This window comes from Schistocerca gregaria, chromosome 1, assembly GCF_023897955.1.
Source record: "Schistocerca gregaria isolate iqSchGreg1 chromosome 1, iqSchGreg1.2, whole genome shotgun sequence".
Taxonomy (NCBI): Eukaryota; Metazoa; Arthropoda; class Insecta; order Orthoptera; family Acrididae; genus Schistocerca; species Schistocerca gregaria.
Genome location: NC_064920.1, coordinates 727,050,628 through 727,066,059, shown reverse-complemented (window position 1 = coordinate 727,066,059; position 15,432 = coordinate 727,050,628). Strand labels below are relative to the sequence as shown.

General features: G+C 38.1%; 1 protein-coding gene across 7 annotated transcripts in view; it reads right to left on the bottom strand.

Moving 5' to 3' along the window:
- LOC126266816 (uncharacterized) overlaps positions 1-11,232 on the bottom strand; it is a 342,237-nt gene extending 331,005 nt beyond the window's left edge. For 2 of the 7 annotated variants that reach the window (XM_049971397.1, XM_049971412.1), the window contains exons 1-2: positions 11,093-11,215; positions 9,456-9,708 (exon numbers count right to left, since the gene is read on the bottom strand). The gene's annotated coding sequence lies outside the window, so the exon portion shown is untranslated. Of the gene's footprint in view, positions 1-9,455; positions 9,709-11,092 lie in introns of all 7 variants that reach the window. The other 5 variants (XM_049971388.1, XM_049971423.1, XM_049971406.1 and 2 more) reach the window with 5 other exon arrangements.
- Between the last annotated feature and the right edge of the window lie 4,200 nt (positions 11,233-15,432).

Below are 15,432 nucleotides of genomic sequence, written 5' to 3'. Positions count from 1 at the left end.
GACGGTTTGGTGTGCAGTGTCAGCAAGAGGAATCGTAGGCCCATTTTTCTTTGAGGATATCAATGGAAGTGCTATGACAGAGTTATGTTGCAATGATCCAGAACTTTCTTACGCCAGAACTCGCCCACTTTCCAGTGAATGAACACACAATATTTCACAAGATGGGGCAACAAGCCTCACTGCAAGAGTTGCTGTGAATGCTTTGTTTCCAGGCGGCGTCATTTCCCGAAATGGGGATATCCCTTGGCCCCCCTCGCTCTCCAAATTTGACAACCTACGATTTTTTTCCATGGGGTTATTTAAAAACAAGTTTTTCAAAACGATCTACCCAGAACTATCCCAGCCATAAAACAACGACTTCAGGACGAAATTTGAAGGAATACCAGTTAATATTCTGCAAAATGTCATGGGAAACTTCCAGGACTGGCTGCAGAAGTGCATAGATTCCAAATGGAGGACATTTGCAGATGTTATATTCAAAAAATAATTTTTTTCACTTATTGTACAGTAAATGGCTACCTTTGTACTCCAATTTATAACCATTAAATTAATAAAAAATTCTTATAGAATCAGATACTTATTTAAATCTTACCGTTATACTGGCCAACCCTGTACATCAAGAAAGAATGGAACTGTCCAGTTGATGTGGCAGTTTGGCAATGGCAAACAATTCGGGCATGATGTTTAGGGTTCTGACTGGGGAAAAACGAGCTCCAACATGAGAGATGTCAACAATAAAGTAATTTCAATCAGACTATAATTTCTACAACTAATACAATTAATAATACATGAGAGCATGACCTTCAAAGCATCTATTAGAGACCTTTCTTGAAGACATAAACAGCTAGTAAAGTAGGCTGCCTTATTACAGTAAGGTGAAGTGGCTTCGTAGGGGGCTAGCTGTTAAATCAACTTTCTTTTTCTGTTAAATGTGGATAGATACCTTTATGAAGTGACCTTACCAACATAACCAGCCATCTAATCAATGTGACACTTCAGGCTAAGAATCTGCCGGTAACACATTTAAAAGGCCGTATACAAGCATTCAGAATGAAACTGTCACTGGAAGGAATCAGCATGACAAAGGAAATTCAGTTTATTTTCAAAACTGTGTTCATAGATTGACTGTCCAGTTACATTAATGTGATCACCTGACAACAGCCTCAATGACCACCTTTTTGCAATGCAGACTGCTGCAAGACATGCATGAAAACAATCAATGATGTGGTGGTGGTGGTTAGTGTTTAACGTCCTGTCGACGAGGTCATTAGAGACGCAGCGCAAGCTCGGGTTAGGGAAGGAAATCGGCCGTGTCCTTTCAAAGGAACCATCCCGGTAACAATCTGAGTTTCAGAAGGTACTGAAAGGGATGTGGAGCCGTACCGACTCCAATACCATGGCCAGCTGCACTAGATTTCTATTGAGGATTCACGGCATAAACAGCCCGATTGAAGTGACCCCCCACAGAGCCTGCTGCTCTTCGGATCATGCACATACACTGCAAGCTGTGATACACTGCACTGTCCTGCCTGTAGGTGCCAATGTGCAGAGGAAAAAGAAGCTGCATGCGGGGATGGACATGGGCCCTAAGAATAGGTGCATACTTGTGTTGATACCGTGTACTTTCCAGAATGATGAGATCACTCAGGGGATACCCTCCAGGCTGAACCCTTCCAATTGCTGCAAAGTGTTTGCTTTCAGATGTTTCATGCTGTCCAAGCCAATGGCCAACTGTCCAATGGAGAATAAAAAGTGACTCACACAAAAGGGCCACCTGTTGGACATCCACTTGCAGTATTGCCACGCAAAACCCAACCTTTTTGTTGTTGAACAGCTATCAGTACAGCTGCATCAACCAGGCACCTGCTGTGGTGGCTATATGCAGCAATGTTTGTGACATGGTTGTTACTGAAGGCATTTCATACCAGCTCGCTGTCAAACTCAGAGATTAAACAAAAATGGGCATGATGATGATGTGATAATCATGGTTGAATGAACTTTTCAATACCAATAATGCCAGTTTTTCTTACAAAAGCAAAATAACTGAAAACGCAAATATATTACATGATCTGACTTTTGATTATACAGATCATTTCAGTGTTCAATTTATATGTAAAAGCATGATGAACTAAGTATCTATCACAGTGTAAACTCAGTTTATGTTTAGTAATTCATGAAATTATTATTTAATATCGCCATGGCAGTTTTTATATTTTCAAAATTCATCTGCAATTCCTGCATTTACAGAAAAATTTGAAACACTCTAGAATGAATTTTCACTCTGCAGCAGTATATGTGCTGATTTGAAACTTCCTAGCTGATTAGAATTGTTTGCTGGCCTTGGACTTTAATACTGGACCTTTGCCTCATGCAGCCAAGTGGTCTAGAGACTGAGCTATCCAAACACAGCTCAGAACCTCCCCACACAGCTTTACTTCTGCCAGTACTCTAGCACACAGTTTTAATCTGGCAAGAGGTTTCATATCAGTGCACTCACCTGCAGAGTTAAATTCACTGTGCAGACAATCCCCTCAGGCTGTGGCAAAGGTGTGCTTCAGTGATATCCTTTCTTCCTTGAGCATTAGTCCTTCAAGTTTTACAGGAGAACTTCTGTGAAATCTGAAGTTTGGAACTCAGGAGAGGAGATATGGCTGAAAGTACAGCTATGAAGAGATGCCGTGAGTCACACTTCGGTAGCTCATCAGTAAAGCACGTGCCATCAAAAGGCAATGGTCCTGATTTCAAGTCTTGGTCTGGCACACATTTTTAATCTTCCAGGAAGTTTCATCTAGACAAGTACTTATCGAGTTGCAATCCATCTTTCCACATTCTTTTCAGCCACATGCCTGTTTCACACCGATGTTCAAACTTTGCCCACCATCCTTCCCCAGTATTGACGTTTTCTCCCAAATTAAAAAAAAAAGTCTCGAATGAGAACAAATTCTGTCTGCAGTCATTACGTGCTGAACTCTGATGTGTATGTGTACTGAACTAACAACTGTGAAACCAAAGCCTGCAATGATGGGGCTGACAGAGCACGAGGATTTCAAAGTGAAGGGTTTTATGCGCTTAATAAAAGAATTTTTTTGTAAATACTACAACAGATGATATTTTGAAACTTGTACAGAGTGAAAAGCATAAAAGCAGCAAAATTAAGCAGCCTCGTCTCCCAATAAAGCTTAGATGCAGCTTTGAAGCTGCAAATAAGAAGGAAAGCTACTGTGGATATCTGGCCCAAAGGCCAGTGGGAACATTTTTGATGGCCAACATTCCATTCCACAAAACTGGAAGATGAAGATTTTCAACAGTTGATGAATGAATTCAAGGAAGATGTGCAGCATTTTGGTGACAAAATTATTATATATCTTCAAAACTACTAACAGTTAAAACCAAGTATTTAATAAAGTAATGTATTTTGCTCGAGAGCAGTATCAAATATTTTAGCAATTTCGATAACTACTAAAATAACTGCCCTTTTTTGGTGCTGATAACGAGCCATGTGTAAATACAACATGGAAAACTATTGTGCCTTCAAAACAACAATGGCAAAAAAATGATGTAATGGGGAAGCTAGCAGAAAGAAGTCATTATAGCAGGTGTAAAGTATGAAATGCGAAGTTCAGAGGACAGATGTTACAGCAATGCAGTTTGTGCTATAAAGATTCTATCCTGCATCATTCTGCTGTGTTATCCCTAAGTGTCAGATGTGCACAAGTGGTAAGTTGGAAAAGTGTGTGCATAGATTTGTGTCCAATATGTCGAAATTCATAGGAAACAAGGAGCACTGGCAGACAGCATTACTTTTTGCTTTCATTTGACAAAAACTGCTGCTGAATAATACTGATTATTTAAAGAAGCTTATGGAGAACATGCTCCGTCGCAAGATGCATGTGAACGATGGTTTTGGCGTTTCAAAAATGATGACTTTGATGTTTGCAACCAAGGAACATGAAAACCACCGCCACAATATGAAGATGTGGAACTGGAAGCAATGTTGAACAAAGATGATTCGCAAACACAAAAACAACTCACCAAGCAATTGGGCATTAGTCAATGTTTCCAATCAGCTATGATTCAGAAGACCAGCAGATGGGTACAACATGAGTTGAATGACAGGCAAATGGAAAAGTGCAAAAACACAATTTTGCATTATATAGTTACAGGGGATGAAAAGTGGATTTATTTTGAGAATCCCAAGCACAAAAGAATCATGAATAGACCAAGGTAAACCATCCACATGGACCACAAGACTGAAACGTTTTGACAAAGATGATTCTCTGTGTTTGGTGGCACCAGGTGGGTCAAGTCTACTATGAGCTGTTAAAACCTGGGGAAACTTAATACTACACATTACCAACAGAAATTGACCAATTTCAACTATATGCTGATCAAAAAAGGCCACAACACAAAGAGGTAACAGTCCTTTTTATTGATGACAATGTTCCTTAACTTGTGGCCAAACCAGTTAGTGGCATGTTGGAAGCACCTGGGTGGGAAGTTGTACCCCATGCTACTTATGCACCAGACCTGGCTCATTCCAATTATCACTTTTTGCATCAATGGGTCACACGCTTGCTAAGCAGCACTTTGGTTCGTATGAAGATGTGAAAAAAGGGCTTGATGAACAGTTCGCAGCAAAAGAGGAAATTTTTTACTTACTTGATATTCACAAATTGCCCAAAAGATGGGAAAAATGTATAACAATGGGGCATACTTTGACTAAATCACTATCATTCTTCTGAATTTAACACATTCTTGACCACAGAAAATTGCATTTCATACTTGTACACCAGGTATTAGTCAACAAGACCACTAACTGAAAAGGCTGTTGTGTTTTCACTGTTTTTGAGTATCAAAGCATGATACAAATAGAAAATTTTATTGCTAGTACAAAGATTCTTATGTTTGTACAGCTTTCTTTTGTGGGAGTGGCAGTGGGGGTGGGGTGAGGGTAAGAGGTGGGGAGAGGAGGTCTTTAGAAATACAATATACTGTATGGTGATGTGAAAGCAGTAATGAGATGCAATGCTAGATACTTGAACAAATGTGTTGCGTTCTTTAACACCAGTGACAGGAAACATTTGGAGTTGCTGAAGGAAAGTAACAGAGATGCAAACTTTACTCCTGTTCCAGCCTGAACACAGTGGAACTTACACAGCAGAATATTCTGAAGAAATGAATAAATTTTTCCACAGTTATGACACGACGGCTGCCCAATGCTGGTATTTTGAGTGTCAATTTGTTGTCAGATGACAAAGTGAACTGGATTCTTGTGGAGACCATATTCATCAAAGAATATGATAGATAATTAATTAATTAATGAGGAAGTGTTTCATGCAAGAATGAATGGGGGAGGGACTGAAGTGCTCAGTGCAACTTCTGATGAGATTCTGAACTCAGTCACACATCTAAATAAATTAGTCTTCAAAGCCTTAGATTCACGTTTTAACCCCAGGTCAATAAGCTCAAACACCATTAATGTAGACATGGGAAGGATCTTACAGTCTGCACCTGGAATGACTTGACTCTGTACAGCAGTTACTCCGAACAGTATAAATCTTTTCAGAATGTTGCTAAAAAGCAACTGTGCATGCAACATTAGTTGATAATCAGTAGTTCATAGCCAGAAGGCTATTTGGATTCCATGTGCCAATGCAGAAACTGAGGGACAATTTTCGAACACCTCTGAAGTGTAAAAAGATTGGCAGCACAATCTATCCAACAAAAGAGAAAATTGACAATATTGTCATTTGACTGAAAACCTATTTGCCGTCAAGTGTTATTTTTTCCTTTAATCATCAAGTGTAACAAATGTCTTTTTTCCTTTTTCTTCTCACTCCATTGTAATGTAAATAAATGTGATGTGTATGGCATGATGAATATAATCTAAATGATTAGATATACTTTCAACCTAATATTGAAAAATGGTTAAACAAGTTAAATATGAATAAATGAAAAGAGAACCAAGCCAGCAATTTTACATTAGTAGCATGAACTTTTAATTGATGTAACTGAGCTATTTTGAGTTCTGTAGATCACCAGAATTCGGTGGCTAGTAAATCTACAAAGTACTGCAGCTAAGCTGCTCACAACCCAGTTATCCTATGTATATGTTAATTGAACAACCAACCTGTATGGACAAAACTAGGTCCAGTCTTCAATTACAAGGAAAGACTGGGAGTTCATGGTCACAAAACCTTAATTTAAAACATACTTTGCCTTTAAACATTAACCTCCAGCTGTTCATGCTAGGAGGCAACAAGTTGTAGGTACAAGCTTAGAGCTAAATCAAAAACACAAACTGCTACGTCTATATCCAATAGATTCAACTGTACCTTTTTAACCATCACTTACGATATTCAAGAGGCACAGTGCACCTGTTATTACAATGAATCCTGCAGAAACTACATGGAGAACGTTTAACTCCAATGTTTCCTTTTCAAAATCCTGATGGGTGAAAAAGCCACCCTGCACAATGATTTTGTGATTTATATACAGATATTCAGTAAAAAATGCATATTAACAGTAACAGCATAAATCCTACAATGCTTATTCATCATTTTATCTAGCAGTTTGTTGACTTCGTAATTTAATGAACTTTAAAAAAAGTGGAGGGGGAGGCTACTGAGCTCTTCCAAACCAAATTCCCAATTCACCCCCCCCCCCTTTAGATATCACAGATCTTACAATGCACACCCCAAGATCTGAATTATTCAGAACCTTCTGTCAGCGGCTATTTCTCCATGGCATGTAATGGCACATTTTAGTTTATGTGTGTCTCCTACACATGTTTGGGAAGCAGTAAAATAAAAGAAGTGTGATTATTTACACTTGACAACTAAAATCACTAAGACTATGTGCCAGTTACTTATGACACTTCACACAGAATGCCAACAAAAATGTATGAAAATGATAGCTTTAGTTCACTTCAGGTAATAAGTTACAAAGGCAGAAGAGATCTGAGTGTTTTTGGCAAAAACTACAATATTTGTTAAAAACAAAACCAAAACTTTTCACTTGGGAAATATAACATTACATCACCAGACTAAATTCAAGTTGCAGTAACTGCGCAGAAAATAAATTTCACAAAATTAGATTTAAAACTATTTCTGAATTAAAAATTGGCTGGCTGTAAATGAATTCCTCAACAACAAAGAAAAACTGCTGTACCAGACATTGCAGTGATCAGTGCATAGCAGAGCTAAACAAAACCTTGTGTTCTTCAAGACTTAAGTAGAGAAATGGTTCAAAGCACTATCGGACTCAACATCTGAGGTCATCAGTCCACTAGAACTTAGAATTACTTAAACCTTAGTAACCTAAGGACATCACACACATCCATGCCTGAAGCAGGATTCAAACCTGCGACCGTAGCAGCCTCGTGGTTCCGGATTGAAGCACCTAGAACCGCTTGGCCACAGTGGCCATCTCTTAAGGGGGGGGAGGGGGAGGGGGGGGGGGAGAGAGGGAGAGAGAGAGAGAGAGAGAGAGAGAGAGAGAGAGAGAGAGAGAGAGAGAGAAGGGGGGGGGCAAACAAACTACAGTGACACTGTGGTTTTCAGTTGGCAATGCTTCTAAAACTTAAACATGAGATGATAAAGGATGAAAGTGTGGGCACTAGCAGTCCATATATATGAGATTAATTGATGGAGATGGAAGAACATCCACTCAGTGTTGTGGACGTAGGTAAGGGATCCTCATAGCCTTAGAGGTGAAACCATTTCATCATTCAAATGAAACGATTTTGGGGAACAATAAAAAACTACATAAGCAGACAGGGATTTGGATCCTGCAACTGGAGAATTCAAGTCCAGCATGCAGTATGTTAATCATTTCTCTACTTTGATCAGTAAATTATGATCCCAGCAACCACCCAAATGACAAGGCAATAAGCTCTACTACAGGTAAGCTTTAAAAAGAAAACACTGGCACAAATAGCCAAAATGAACACTTATTCTGCACTATATACATATTGTAACTGACTGCTACAAAATCAGTTACAAATACAGTAAGGCATGAATAGGGGATTCCCCAAAATAGCTTCCAACAAAGACTTGGCTGAAGTTGAATTTTATATACTTCTTAACAGTGTTACATCAACATTGTTGATTTAAATTATACTTCAAGACCAAGACTGAATGCTGGCAACTGAAAGGTTTTGTATTTAATGTTACACTTCAAACCCAAGCAGTTTAAATACATTAGATAGGACGAAACTTAAATTGTAAAGAAAACAGTTGATCCATCATTCTAGTTTTGATGCTTGTATCGTTTCGCCTGTTCTAGAAGACAACCATGAAAAATCTCATTTCCACATTAGCATACGGCATATGGAACCATCTACAAGGTGGACCAACAGATAAACAAGTTTTAGAGCGCCTGCACACACATTCACGTTTTAAACTAAGATACCAACATCGACAAACACAGATGGATCAGCTCAACAAAAAAGTCTGTACAATTAAACTCACTATAAAAAATCGTGGAAGACTACGTTATAATGATTGAAAAATCCACTTTTCCTCGAACTGCATTTATGAATGACGAAAAACAGTTCTGTGTCCTGTGACATAGGCTCAATAACTAGCATTAATGAGTAGAGGTTATCGAAATGTTTTAATGCGTGAATTCGAGTAACGGTCGTAAATAAGACCTATAGCGTACACAATGGCAACAACGTTCAGCAAAATATTAGTCTTACAATCTAAGATTCATCTATGTTATATGCTCAGTGATGGCTTTGCAGTTGTCCAATGTCGACAATTTCTTTCAGTCGATCGTTCACTTAAAAATCAATATGGCCGTTTCCTGCCACTGCATTCACAAACGAAACCTGCTGCTCTGTGCGTTGTTGCAGAAGCTCCATCACTCGCGATCGATAGCGGCGATATAGTTGTGTTTTAATGCGTGAATTCCAGTAACAGCCGTAAATAAGATCTTTAGCGTACATAATGATAACAACGTTAAACTAAATATATCTTACAATTTCTTCTAAACAATGCATAAAGTTGAAAATTTCTGCAATAAAAGACTCAAGGTGCAAAAAATATTCATACAAATGGAAACAAAAAGACACTGATTCGTCTATGCTAAGTGCTTGTTCAGCACTTACACCATGCGCATCTTTTCATTCACAAAGTCAATGGTTCACTTGTAAATCAATATGGCCATTGTAGCCACGTTGCACATGAGACCAATGAGAATTTTGAATGCAGAAATTTCGTAACTCAGTTCTTTATCTAATTGCTACACAAGTAGTTTATACAACTTATGAATTATTTCATTAATATTTAATTCAGTATGATAAATATGTAACATATTATTGTTACAATTTTATAAGTAATATTCAATTTAGAAGATAATACAAAGTAATATATAATGTATTATATACATTATAAACGTAAGATATGAGTTTTAACAACACTTATTTATGAGCAAATCATATTCAAACATACATTCTTAGTCAAATATGCTGCCGATGTTCGTCGATCTCGCTCTTGATTGATTTGTCTTCCAGGTCAACATCTGCTTAATTGTCACTACACCACACACATGTACGCACTCGAAAGCAAAACTCCAAGTGAAGGGGCAACGAACCACTTCGTTGAGCGCAACACGAAATAGCCAATGCGCATGCGCCGTTATCGGGGCACTGGTCTACTGCTGACGCCAAGAAGCAAGCAGTTTTTATTGAGGCGGTTCACCGTCCTACGAACTATAAGCGTCCATATTTCACTACGACATTAATTGTAATGTATACACGTGACTCACGCTAATGACTGCCTTTTCATAAAGTTTTTGTACGCCAAAAACTCACACGTACTGATGAAAAATCGATTGCGCCCACAGCCACGAAGGACTCGCAGCTGTACAAACTTAATTACGGAAATTATTTACAGAGAGCTATTTTTTATACATAGAACGATATACCGTGTTTCTCCTTGCCGCCAACAGAAGCGTACGGAAATTACTATGAAAAAATGCTAGGCCATATCAAACCCTATTTGCACTCTCTTTTATGTTCTCAGAAAAAATCGAGTTATAAACGACATGGAAATGAAATGCTGGTAAAAGGAAGTACGGGAATTTCACGACAATGTTTTGATATCAGTCTTTCAGAGGCAGTCTTCTCAAATGAGCAAGGTAATACGACTGTATGACCTATGTCACAAAAGCTGAATTGAATGAATATAGCTACCCTGTTAATACAGTAAAGCGATACAAATTCACATATCTGCAAAAAAAAAAAAAAAAAAAGAAACAGAACTGCCATGTGTGTTTGGCATAGATCCATATGTAGCAGAATAATATAAAGTACTTAAACAGTAATACGAATAATCTATGAGGTTATTACAGGGCAATGTCATGAGCAGTCGTCTCTCCCCAGCCTCCCCCTGCTCAATCACCATCTCACTCTGTGTCTGGGATTAAATGATTGTTTTATTTGGTATAAAAAAAACTAGAGTAACTAAAAGCCACTATTCTTCGCAACATTCAGTCAATTATTTGGGCGTTGTTAAATCCAACAAATAGGTACTACACAAAAGGTAGGTTCCCAACAACTGAAAAGCGTCTTAACACTTTTTAAAGTTCACAATGCTGTTCACGTTACTTCTTATCTACTATCATGGAGCACAAAAAGGTATACTATCCTTACATATAGACAATCACACGGCAATACGAAGAGGTCGTGTTTTCTATCGTAAACAACGTCCTTGGGGAGTTCCGAAGAAGCAAATCTTTCATATAAATCAACAGGGAACTAAAGTAGTGTTTACATGTTAAGGATTGAGCAGGATCATAGTCCATACTATACATGAAATGCAGCATGCAACACGACGAAACAAAGAGAGTAAATGACAAAAAAAATCATTTGATCACTAAACGTTAAAAAACAAAAGCAACACATACATTCCTTGTACGTTCAACGAGATAAATGGTAGCGCTGAATTACAATGGATTGTCCAGAAACAAAAATTCTTTATTCAATCGCTGACAATACATTTCTCTTAGAACATAAAAATGAGAACCAAAGGTTTAACATACATCTCTCCTACAGTTAAGTCACAAATGAAAATTTCTTCGCACTCACCTCAACAGTCTTGAAACAACCGATCCTTTTCAAATCACAGCCAAAAGTGAACAACAACCACACATACTTTTCACAAAACACTACATGAAATTCGCTCCCGCCTTCCCACCAAAGACCTTAGACTTCCATGAAAATACTGAGATAGCCCACTTCGGCGGCTTCACGGATTTCACAAATCAAAGACGACAAACTTATTTTCATGAATATAACTACGAAAGTTATAACCATCGAACTTCGGTGTTATAATATAATGTGTGAACAACTCTTGCCATATACGATGTTTATGAAACAAATGTGCTTTAAGTCATTTCTCATATGGTACAAGACGCGTGTAACGGCCGTCGTCGTAGTTACTAATCAGTAACCCATGCATCTACAAACTTTATATGTAGAAACTGCTATAGCAAGGGATGGAATATTAACCATGAAATTCATTAAGTAGACGGGTCTCCTAATAGATGACCGTTTACAAATAGGGGTTTATTGATATGTCATCGGATAATTGCTTTCCCAGTTTCTGATACAGAATGAGTTTACACTTATTCAAGTACTATAGTATCTTCTTTTCACTATCATTTGCTGAAGGTTAGTTCGCACATAAAAAGTGCGACAAGATAATGTAGCATTCAATGGAAACCTCGATTTCGAGCCTACAACAAATCCTTAATACGCCAATTAATTAGTCCTTTAAGACCGGTAGCCCCACCCTCTTCCAACCCCCCCCCCCCCCCCCCTTCGAAAGCCTCCTGACTCCATCCCCCCGTCCCCTTCTCTCGCCTGCCTCTCTCTGACAACCTATCTTTGGCACGGAAAGGGGTAAAATATGCTGCTATAAAAATTCTCGACAAATTACCAGGTGAAATAAAATGCCTGACAGACAGCAGTAATAGCTTCAAAAATAAATTGAAGTCATATCTCCTTGACAACTCCTTCTATACCATAGATGAATCCTTGAATAGGAATAAATAAATCTATAAATATAGTATATGCATTTTGTGCCATTTAAGGGGATGGGGTAAATAATAGAAATATTAATCTTTAACTCTGTTTTGTAAAATATGTATATTAAAAACAAAGAATCCAAGACTTACCAAGCGGGAAAGCGCTGGTAGACAGGCACAATAAAACACACACACAAAATTATGGGATTTCGCAACTGGCGGTTGCTTCGTCAGGAAAGAGGGAAGGAAAAGTAAAGATGAAAGGATGTGGGTTTTAAGGGAGAGGGTAAGGAACACACACACACACACACACACACTCTCTCTCCATCCATACATATACAGACACAAGCAGACATCTATGTGTGTGTTTGTGTGTATTTTATTGTGCCTGTCTACCGGCGCTTTCCCGCTTGGTAAGTCTTGGATTCTTTGTTTTTAATATATTTTTTTCCCATGGGGAAGTTTCTTTCTATTTTTTTTACATCATATATATAAATCTAGTTTCATAAGTGCATTTCTTGTGCACTTGACACATTCCACATCATAACGGCTACCGTACCATGCGATTGATCAATGGAACACACAGACAGCTAATTGACTAACTCTCTTTCTCTCTTATGCACCTCCTCCCACCCCCCACCCCTCTCCTCCCTCTCTTGAACCCCACCCTCTTTCTCACCAAAACATATAATTTATACAATGGAATGGATATGAAGCCTACAACAAATCGTTAATACTTCAATTAATTAGTCCTTTAAGGCTGGTAGCCACAAGTCTTCCGACTCCATACTCTCGTCACCCTCTCTCTCCTGTCCCTCTCTTTTTCTCCATAATCCTCCTCCTGTCCCATTTAGTAGGCTAAATTTAATTAAAATACAAAACGTTTCTGAAGTTGTATTAACCTATTAATGTATAGGTCAAAAACTGAAAATAATTTATGTTTCATCAAACCTCTGGAAAGAGTACTGATATTAATAAGCTAAACAATTAACTAGAGAACGTTATAGTTATTTATGAAGACTCTAACATATATTTTTTGTTTCCCCATAAAATACTAACAAAGACATCTAGTTTTTTTTTTATTTCTCAAAGTAAACTGAAAAAAGGAAGGGCATAGTACTCTGTGTTAGGTGTTATCAAATAAGGTACAGAAGTGCATTTATTAAGAGAGTGGACTCAGATTTTGGAGGATGGGGGCTGGTGCTCTGTCTGACCATCCTGATTCAGGTTTACTGTGGTTTTACTAAATCACTTCACGCAAATACCAGGAATGGCATGTTCCTCTACCCATTTTATTTAATCATCCAGGTACAATACTGTATAGTATGGACATTGACAAATAAACAGACAGTTTGATACAATGCAATGAAAACTGAGAAAGATTTCAGAATATGGAGTAAAAATTAAACATTGGAAGTCTCAATTTGTAAACACGATAAAATATGATTCAATAACAATACAGCATATCCAAAAGAATACACAATAAATGATTAAAAGGAAAATATGAACAGAAAAAATATTGCATAACAGTAACATTCTCATGTTCCAAGTGTTGGTATTGCCAGGAATTGGGTGACATATATTCACATTCCAAGGAACATTAGCAGTTTGAGCAAGAAAAAGAGAGTTTTGAATGACTATCATAAATTCTCTTGAGAAATATACCAGTGCAATATAGAACAAACAAGGAGGGAATGGTGACATTGAATAATAACAAATTAACTAATAATTCCTTACTATACAATTTATTCAAATAGTCTGACTATATAGAATTACTACTCTGACCAGCAATATCTACAAATGGCAATAACTCAATCTACCAGGTACCAAGACCCCTGAAGGATTGCCAGGTTTTGGCACAAAGACAGTGAAAAAAACTTGCCACTTTCTCAACTTGCAGAATCATGCATAGTCCTTCCCAGGACTGATACAGTAATGTGATCAACGTACCCATAAGTTTACGTGAGCGTTGAGCACATGGTCTCCACTGGATATGAACTGGCTGACGAAAAGCAGTCTGCACTCTGAACTGTTCTCTGACTAACCCGAGGCTAACTATCTCTGATATCTGACTCTTACTAAGTGAGCCAGTGATTGAGCTCTAAAACCAACTGACTGACTTTGAGGACCTCTGACATTGTAAACTTTCCTGTTCAACTCTGGATGCCCCAACATTGCTTAATGTTGAAACGTCCCCACTTTTCACTAACCTCTTCTGCTCTTATTTGTTGTAGAGGCTGGATAGAAGAAGAGAGATGCTCTGTGCCTTATAATATTTTTGCCTAATTCTAGACCTCATGTGGGCTTCCAATGACACAGTGTATTCACCACCATGAGCCCTTTCTGTTCCTCTCTTGCTGCTCACATTTTGTCCCACTCAAGTACTTTTGTATATCTCTTCTGGCATTGTTCAGTCTTATGATTATGTTCAGAGTACACTGGGTCATTTAGATAGAGAGTCTTTTGCCTGATCTCAGTAAACATTTCACTTGTCTGTTGTTTTATTTATTACATCTGGCAGTGCTATCACCGGCTCTCTGTGTATCTTGACCACTTGTTGTTTTGCAACCTGACCTGGATGGTAGAGTCTTACCTCATTAATTCTGTCTCATATCTTAGTCATTTATTTCTTAAGCACATTGACATTGATTCCATCTACTTACTCATGCTTTTATTGCATAAGGACTTTCTTTCATTAATTCTGCCTTATTACTCAGCCTTTTATTATTTTAGGACTTGCTTGTTCTTGTGCGTACGTAGCAACATTTGATGTAAAGGATGACAGAAAAGCCAACCACACTGATTTGTATCTCAATGCTGCCAGCTGTCATCATCCTTCATAGCTATATACACTGGAACACAGGACCCGTACAATATCAGACGAAGAAAGTCTACCAAGGGAGCTCCACCCACCATAAGGACATGTTCAAGAAGAGTAGATATGGCAGGAGATAAATCTGATATGCTTTCAGGCAGAAGGTACAGTCCCAGCAAATAGAACATGATGGGGAGGATAAGACAATGACATATCTGCCGCATGCCGGCAAACTATCTAAAAAAAATTGGCAGAATCCTGGCTTGACTTAACAATAATGTGTTTTCCATCCCTCTCTTAAAAAGTATGCACTGTTAGATATGGTGAAACATGACTTGGAGATCCATAAACTGAGTGTTTGCCATATTCCATGTAAATGTAGTAAGGCATATGTTGGGTACACTGCATCAGTCAAAGAAAGATGCCAGGAACACAGAAAACACAATGAACTTGAGAAACTAATAAAGTCTATGTTTGCAGAACATTGCATGGCTACAGTGGATTCAATTAAGTTTGAAGAAACAGAGGTGTTAGGACAGACCTCATTTTTTGGGACTTTTTTTTTCTAAAGGAGGCTACTGAAA